We start from the raw sequence: 9,393 nt of genomic DNA, 5'->3' as shown, positions 1-9,393 counted from the left end.
TTATCAGAGATACTTACAATTCTGGTTTATTTATATAAAAAAAAATCAATAGAGAAATCAAATTAATAAAAAATTACTTAAATATCATATCGTCGACAGAGACGACGATGGATGGCAACGTGCAACGAGACTGCAAGCTGACGGACGGGGTGAAATTTCAGAAGTCTGGCCATCTGGGACTCAGATGCTACTGCTACCGTGCTGTTGCCGGCTGAAGGAACTAGGAAGGCTGAAATCGATTTGGGTGAAAAAAAAAAGAGTAAACCCTAAGTTATACATGTTACGTGAAAGTCCAAAATAGCCCCTAAGTGTTTATTGAAATTTCAAAAATGCCATCCAAATAGGCTGCAGGATTTCATATCGGGCGAAATATGTGTTTCGGCTAAAAAATCAAATACCGGCTGGTGCACCCTATATTTTGGACGGTACGAAATGAAGATATTACCTGTAGCGGACCAGTGGCCGGTACGGCATATACCGGCCAGTAGGGTACTGTATCAAAAACACTGGTGTAGATTCCTGAGGGTAGGGTGTCATTAGGGAGGTGTCATGGCCGTGAGTCCCATTTGCCCCTATCGTCCACTTTCCCCATGCGTGGGTTGCTTCGTGGGTGAGTTTCGCTGGATCAAGGGTTTCCATCTTGGATTCCCCCATCGCTACGAGTGGAAAATTTGCAAACCTGGCCTATTTTGCCAGAGATGTGAGGCACTAGTCGCTTGGCATTTCGTTTGGTGGAGAAGGAATGCGATGAGGAGTCCAAGATGTTGCTCGTTTGGCATTTCGTTGGTGGAGATGGCATCCTAGGAGTCATGTCAGGGAGTCCAAAGACTAAACCTGCTCTCTGTTGGAGTCAGGATGTCTTAGGCTAAGCCCGCCCCTTTGGTTCCCTCGTGGAGGTAATTTGTCGAACGGCTAAGAAGTTGGTCCGCTCTTTGCGTTGATGGGGGTAGGGTAAGTTGTCGGGCAGCCAAGAGGCTGTATTCCCCTCCCACGTGAGTGAGGTTGGGCCTCTTGCCCATCTATTAGTCCTCACGGGGAAGTAAGTTGCTGGGCAGTTTGGAAATGGACCTGCTCTCACCTATTGACATCACAAGGAATGTAAGTGTTGGGTCAGACTGATGTTGATCCCACTCTTCGTTATGGCGGAGGTTGGGATAAGTTGCCGGGTAACCGAGGGGCTGGACCCACTCTTTGTTGCGGGAGGGAGAAGATGGCCTTAAGGTACCTCCCTTCCTTTAGAATTCCGTAGAGAGGTAAGTTATCGGTTAGTTTGAGACTAAACCCGCTCCCACCTATTGACGCTCACGAGGAAGGTAAGTCTTGGACAACCGAGGGTTGGCCCGCTCTCCGTTGCGAGAGGAATAAAGCAGCTTTAGGCGTAACTCATCCCTTTGGTACCTCGCAGGGAGGTAAGTGTCGGACAGCTGAGCAATTGGTCTGCTCTTCACCGTGATGGGGGCATGGTAAGTTGTCAGGTAGCCGAGAGGCTAGACCTGTTCTCCTCATGAGGGAGGTTGGGCTGCCTGTCCACCTTTTAGTCCTCACGAGGAGGTAAGTAGTCGGGTAGTTTGGGACTAGACCCACTCCCACCCGTTGAAATCACATGAAAGGTAAGTGTCGAGTGAGGTAGGTGTTGATCCCACTCTTTGTCGTGGCGGAGGTCGGGGTAAGTTTTCGGGTAGTCGAAAGGCTGGACCCACTCTCCGTTGTGGGAGAGAAGAGATGGCCATAAAGCGCATCTCGCCCTTTAGGGCCCCACAGGGAGGTAAATTACTGGGCAATTTGGGACTAGACCCGCTCCTGTCAGTTGACTCTCATGAGGAAGGTAAATGTCTAGCAATTGAGGGCTGACCTGCTCTCTACCGCGAGAGGGATAAAGCAGCCTTAGGCGTAACTCATCCATTTGGTGCCTCGCGGAAAGGTAAGTAGTCATTGATGTAGATATATTGATGGAGATTACATTGATGGAGATTACGTCGATGAAGTAAGGAGTCGAGATAGGCGAGACATATTTTATTCCTAAAAAGTCACACTTTCATTAATAGAGCATACACCGTGGAAATGTAAATTACAAGTCATAACCTTTTTTAGCAATAAAAATTTTGCAGGTGCTCAACGTTCCAGGGGTGTGGCAAGTCGTTCCCTTGGAAGTCTCGGAGCCAGTAAGAGCCCGGGCAATTGTTGGTGGTGACCACATAGGGGCCTTTCCCATCAAGGGCCTAGCTTTCCTTTGTCTCGAGTAGTTGTTCCCATTTGTTTCAGTATGAGATGCCCGATCTTGAATGCCCTTAATCGTACACGTTTGTTGAAGCATCGTTCCACTCTTCTCTTGTTGATGGTTGCCCTTACTTCTGCTTCAAGCCCGACCCCTTCCAGCAAGTCAAGCTATTCTTCCAATCGTTCATCATTGGAGTTGTGCTCGAAGTGTTGTACCCTGTAGGTAGGGATCCCAATCTCGACTGGTGGCCTCGCCTAGTGACTATAAGTGAGGGTGAAAGGGGTTTCTCCCATCAGGGTCTTCACTGTGATCCGGTACGCCCATAGAACTCTGGGAAAATCCTCCGCCCAAGCGCCCTTTCTGTCACTAAGTTTCTTTTTAAGTATTCCCATCAGTGTCTTGTTGGTTGCTTCTACCTGCCCGTTGGACTGAGGATGTCCTGGAGACGAGTAACAGAATTTGATCCCAGTTCCCGGCACTAGTCTTGGTAGTGATCAGAGTCGAATTGCCTTCCATTATCTGATATGATGACGCGGGAAATGCCAAATCTGCAGATGACCGTCTTCTACAAAAAGCGTGTGATGTTGCTTGCCGTGATCATTGCAAACACCTCGGACTTTACCCATTTCGAGTGTCATCCCACTGCTAATCCTGGCGGTAGCTTCCGGGCAGCTTGAGTTCAAAGGGATCAACTCCAGCGGTTTGTTTGTCTCCACCTTCCTAAGTGCTTGCTCATCTCGAATCTCCCTATCTGCTGGGGTGTGCTCAGGCGGGGGTGGGAGAACGTGGTCATCGTCTAGGGTGTGGACCACATGCACCCCGCCTCCCCTGGGCTTTAATTCCTGCACGTAACACTCCCATGCCAGGATCTGCTCTCCTTGGATTTCTCCCACTCTCCGAGGTGTCGGAAACTTCATCTTCAAGTGATAGGTTGACGTAACTGCCCTTAGCTTGTTCAGGGTAGGCCTGTCGATTATGGCATTGTAAGACAAATGGGCCTTTACCACAAAGAAGTCGACGATGACAAAATTCGTACAGGGGGCGCTACCCGTTGACGGTCTTGACTGGATGGACCATCTCCTCAAAGAAACCTTTGAGTGGCATGGGAACTGGTTGGAGTCGGGCGGAGTCGATCCCCATTCGGGTAAAGGCTTCCCAGAAGAGGATGCCTGCTGAACTGCCATTGTCGACAATGATCCTCCTAGTGGTGAAGTTGGCGACTAGCATAGTCACCACTAGGGCATTGTTATGTGGATGGAGGACCCCTTCCTCGTCGTCTTCTCCAAAGGAAATGACGGGGGTCGATTTGTTTCTCCTGTACTTGGTGGGGTGGTACTCTGCCGAATACACTTCTCGTTATCCCGCTTGCTTGGCGTGCGCCTTCAGACTGGATGAGGTCGCGCCCCCGCTAGGGAATCCTCCCATCAGCAGTTGGTCTATTGAAGATGACGTGCCCATCTTTTTCCCCATCTCCTCGTACTTCCCCTTGAGGTTATACAACTCGTTCTGCATGTTTCTCCTTTCTTCTTCCTCGTTACCTCTCCCTCCTGCATTTCTGGATCCTACGTGCTTGCTGTTGCTCTGTTCTACTTCATTTTCTGGCTTGTCGGTGGCTACTCTAAGCATCTCTTTCTCTTTTCGAAGGGTCTCCACTTTGGTAGTTAGTTTTTCTGCCAGTTGTTTTATCGCGGTGAGTCTTGCTTCCATGTTTGTTGATGTTGCTTCTTCTTGTCCCCGAGTTGTCTGAGAATGGGTTGTAGTAGGCATACAAAAGACATGTGAAGTCTATAGAGATCCCACAGATGACGCAATTGTTAACGTTGTGTTTCATACGCCTTTGAGCTGGGTTCTAACAATTCGGGTCTTGAGTCTTTCACCTGCACAATTAAGAAAACACGGAGAGTGGGGATCCTTGGTGGAGGCCGGAGAGTCTCTGATGCTAAAGTCAATATATCAGCTTAGTAGTTTGTGCGTGAGCTTAGAGAAATCAGAGAGAGTTTTTTATACTTGGGGGTCAGCTTTTATACTAGGTTTCTGGGTGGGGACAACTCACACCTGGCTTTGGGGAGTCCATGTCGCTTCAACTGTTCGTTTAGTCAGAATCATTTAATGTGGCATAGAGTCTGGAGAGTGGCGCCATTAATGCAGCGTGGCTCCCTGTCTTACTTTATCTTGTGAATGTTCCTGTTAAGGCTTTCCATGCCTGCTGTCAGGAGATCAATAGTTCTTCCTATTTCCCATCCACCTGCCTGCGCATGTTCCCTAGGGTAGGGTGTCATCGGGAGGTGTCAGAGCGGCGAGCCCCATCTACCCCTACTGTTCGCTTTCCCCATACGTGGTTTGCTTCGTGGGTGGGTTTTGCTCATGAGCCGAATACTCTGTAGAAGCCCTCTGACTCCTTCTAGAGGGGGTCGTTGGGCTTAGCTGGGTTTGGTCGAGCTCTCTGACTTACTTCCCCAATGGTCCTTTGTGGGCTTGCTGTACGGGTCGATAGAAGGAAAACCCTCTTATAGAAAGGATAAAGATCACAACGCCACAACCAAAGTTTTCAAACTGTGATTAATGATGGTCCTAAGTTTTTTTGACAACTACCAATAATATAGATATCATTTCTGATTATTCATCGAATTAAATGGTTTAATTCTGACCAAAAAAAAAAAAAAAAAAGATCATTGGATGAGTTTTTCAACATCTAAATATTTAAGATTATATTACTCTCCGACTATTGAAGCTAAATTAACAATTATAGAGGATCTCAATTAACTTTTAAGAGTATCATAACGGGTAATATTATATATAATTTTTGGGTGTGTGAGATCCATGCAGTCATTACGGAAAAATACTGAGCCTACCATAAAAAAATGACTTCTTTTAATATAAGTCCCGAGTGTGTCCCATTTTTTTTTTCTCAATAAAAGATAGCATAAGACTTTTTTTTTAAAGGAAATTGTCATCATTCATTCATTAGAAACTTATATCCATGATCGGATACATGCGAGAATATCCCTATATCAACCATTTGGAGCTCTACTAGTATATTACTGGACTGGTTTGAACTTTACTACTACTGATACTCTTTATAGAAAAACGTCAAAGAGACAACACTCTATCTACATAGAGACTCAACCGCACTCTTCATAGAAAGGGATGACTCAACCTCTACAGACAAATCGTCCAAGAGATAAACTCATTTTTTTATTTTTACTATACAATAAGAAAAATAAGAACGAAAAATGATGAATTACAGTTTAGTTTCGATAGACTTTGACTGCAGAGGACTTGCACTACTTAATATTATAGAAATCATTTTCCTATCCTCTAATCATTATATTTTTTTTAGCAAATGAAGATATCTTGGAATTCTAAAATATTTATGTATTTGGTGCAGTGTGAATACGTGGCCATGGTGTTCTCTTTTTATTAAACCATGATAATGATAATACTTATGTACACACACATAATGCTCAAGTCAAAGAGCACCATGGAATCTCCATGGTCGTGGTCGTGGTCGAGGTCGAGGATAACAGATTTACGAAAGTACCCCCACATACCACTAATGTTGATGGAGGTGCATTAATATGTCATGACTTTTATGGTCATTAAACATCATTAAAAGCACTGGATCGACTTCATTATCATGGACAAACTAAGTGGGGAACCAACTTTTATTAATCTCCGATATTGGTGAAAGCTTGACCGTCCAAAATTACGAAAATGCCATAAAAACGCGTTTTAATGTTTTTTTTAAATAAAAATTTGAAAGCTGTGAAAGTCCAAAATGGAGGAGGAGAAGACGGCCAAAGTAAATGGCATGTTTGAAAAGTTCTTCCATATTCAATGTAATTAATATTTTAGTGATAAAATCCCTAAAAAAGAAAAAAAAATTTATTGGCTTGGGCATTTATTGTTTTGAGAAGCCATTTAAGAGCCCACATGCTTCTCAAAATTCATCTCTATATTCTATTTGAATCTTAAGAAAAAAAATGTTTTGGAAGAGAGAGGGATTGCATGGATATAATTACTAATTAGTACTTATAATATTCAATATTATTTGAAAATTATAAAATATGGTATGATCCATGTGAATATCTCTATGATGAAATTGAGCATAGAGTTTTAACTTCAAAGAAATTGATTCGGTAAACAAGCTTTTTATTTTAAATAAAAAAACCTAAAAAATGGGAATGAATAATATAATATCGCGATTTGAAAAAGAAGCATGACTTTTAAGGTCCGGTTTGGATACAAAAGGTATCCCAACTCATCTCATCTAATTATTATAATTTTCTTAAATTTCAATAAAAATGTAATAAACAATTCATTTTTTTAAATTTCAAAACAAAAAATAATAGTAAAAAAAAAAATATTATAACAATATTTTATTTGATTTTCAACTTTTATTTTAACTCATCTCATCTCAACTCACTATCCAAACCTTCCATCATGGATTCATAGGATTGGCGTCTACCGAATGTGTAAAACATGTATTTGATTCTCTGTATTCGACACGATAGTTGATAAAATTAAATTTGAAGAACAAGTGTTTAAGGATGTAATATCAATCTTCGAGTTATGCAAATAGTTTTCCTTCACTTACCCATGAATTATCGGATTATACTAAATGGGTAGGAGCACCCATGGTGTTATCACACTATACTCGTATTACATAGGAGAAGAATGTCAAAACATAGGAAATAAAAATGTAGACTCTCAATAATGGCAACTCAAGCCAACAAATGTTAGTTAGATCAGTTGTGTTTGGACGTTGATGTGATTTCAGAAAATTTGAGTTGATCTGTAAATAGTAATATTTTGTGAGTCTCATTGAGATGTATTTAAATATAAATGGGTTGAGATGTATGTTTGAATGTATGAAATATGTTGAGATGAGTTTAATTTTTTTATGAGAAGTTGAAAAAATAGTGGGTTGCGTCAATGATTGATTTGAGATGAGTTGAACTCGCTCTAACAACCGAACACAACCCGTTTAACTTTTTTTATGAGAAGTTGAAAAAATAGTGAGTTCCGTCAATGGTTAGTTTGGAATGAATTGAGTTCACTCCAATAACCAAACACAGCCTAAATAGTCTTGCATATCTATTGCATTTGACAGCAATATGAAATCTTAAGAGGTCAATTTGCATAATAATATTAGGGTAGAAAAACAGTAGAAAGATCAGAACTGAAGTCATGGTGGAAAAATCAGAAGAAAATGAGCAAAATAAAAGGTTGATAAATGATCTAATGGGACAGCATTAATCATTACAAAGTAGGAGAAAATGACTAAATGAGTTGAGCAGTTTGAAGTTGTGTTGACCAAAGCACCACAAAAACTTTGTTTCCACGTTTAGAGAAGTTCAATTCATAATTGCCAACTCATTGAGAGGGCCGAGGGGAGGAGAAATGGCCACAATAACAGTATTTTATCCCAATCTAACAAAAGCACATTTATCCAAAATTCTAGAAGAGTTCATTCTGAATCTAGCACAACATTTCATTAGAGTACTTGCTCAAGTTAGGACCCCTCCTCACAGCACCATGTAAAAAGAAATTACTTGAATATGATTAGGATTTCAATTCCAATGTTTAAAGATGCGTTTAGATGCTGAGGTAATTTCAGATAATTTGAATTGATATGTGAATAGTAATATTTTATAGGTCTCAATAAGATATACTTGAAGGTAAATAAATTGAAAAATGTATTTGAATGTATAAAATAGATTGAAATGAGTTTAACTTTTTTTTACGAGAAGTTAAAAAATAATGAATCCCATCCCATCATAATTAATTTAAGAGAAAAAGCTAGTTTGCCCACCAAATTTGACCGCTTTGGGAATTTTTATTTTTTATTTTTTTGTTACTTAGTGATTAAAAAAGTGATTTTAAGTGTATTAATGTATTTTTTTTATTTTTTAAAATTATTTAAATATATTAAAAAATATAAATAAAAAAATAAAAAAAAATTTATAAAATACACTTTCGGTCAAGTGGAACGAATTACTCTAGACGACAGAGTAACTCGACTCTTATTTTAAGACCGATTGAGATCGCTTTAAACCCTAAACGCTAATCTAATGTCTCCTCTAGAACCACCTTCCTGCTTTAAACACCTTCTAGGCTTCTACTTTACTCAGTGTCAGATTTAGGTAGCTTTTTTACTCCAATGAGGCTTTTTTGAAATAAATCTTATCTTAATATTTTTATCTCATCTCATTTATTTCTTTCTCATTTTTAAACATAATTTAAATATAAATATTTTAAGTTAATCGTTACAATTTTTTTAAACTAATTATTATAATTTTTTAAAATTTTCAAATAAAAAATAAAAATAATATTATAAATTTATAATATTTTTTATTTAATTTAATTCTATATTTTTTCAAATATTAAAAAATACTCAATTTAAATAATTCTTATTATTATTCACAAATTATATAATTATTATTCATAAAATATTCTTCTACTTTCACTCGCAAACCGAAGTGATTTATTGAGATCAGCTTCGAGAAGGGTCTAGTTTTTATTTTGTACAGGCTTTTACTAAGTTGAAATGGAGGCGGAATTCATGTCAGAGCCCATAAAAAGACAAAACAAAATAAATAACAATTAATAATCAAACTACCACAGACCAGTTCCCACCCATACTCAAATAAACAACAAACCTGAAAGTATGAGTGGATGAAGCTAAGTAACACAACAACATCTTACCTTTGTGTATGTGTTTTTGTCTTAAAATCGCATTAACCAACCGTGTCATGTCTACGAATACAATTTCTAACATGTTTTAAATATGCACTGCGTCTTGTTTGGTCATACAGATTGAATAAAAAATTTATGAATAATAAGATAATTTATAAATAATAATAAAATAATTTAAATTAAGATATTTTATGAAATTTTAAAAAAAGATAGATAAAAAATTGAATAAAAATATTGTAAAATTAAAATATTATTAGAATATAATTTTTTAATATTTTTATTTTAGAATTTAAAAAAGTTAAATTTATTTTGTGTTTTGTTTGAAAGTTTAAAAAAATTATAAATGATTAATTAGATAATAGTTAGATGAAAAAGTTGATAAGTTGAGAATTTAAAATTGAAAAGTATGTGTTTGAATCATATTTAAATGTTGAAATAAGATAAGATGAATTAAAACTATCTGATAGAGCCTAAAT

Source organism: Juglans microcarpa x Juglans regia, chromosome 7S (genome assembly GCF_004785595.1).
Source record: "Juglans microcarpa x Juglans regia isolate MS1-56 chromosome 7S, Jm3101_v1.0, whole genome shotgun sequence".
Taxonomy (NCBI): Eukaryota; Viridiplantae; Streptophyta; class Magnoliopsida; order Fagales; family Juglandaceae; genus Juglans; species Juglans microcarpa x Juglans regia.
Note: the sequence above shows the minus strand (reverse complement) of the source record.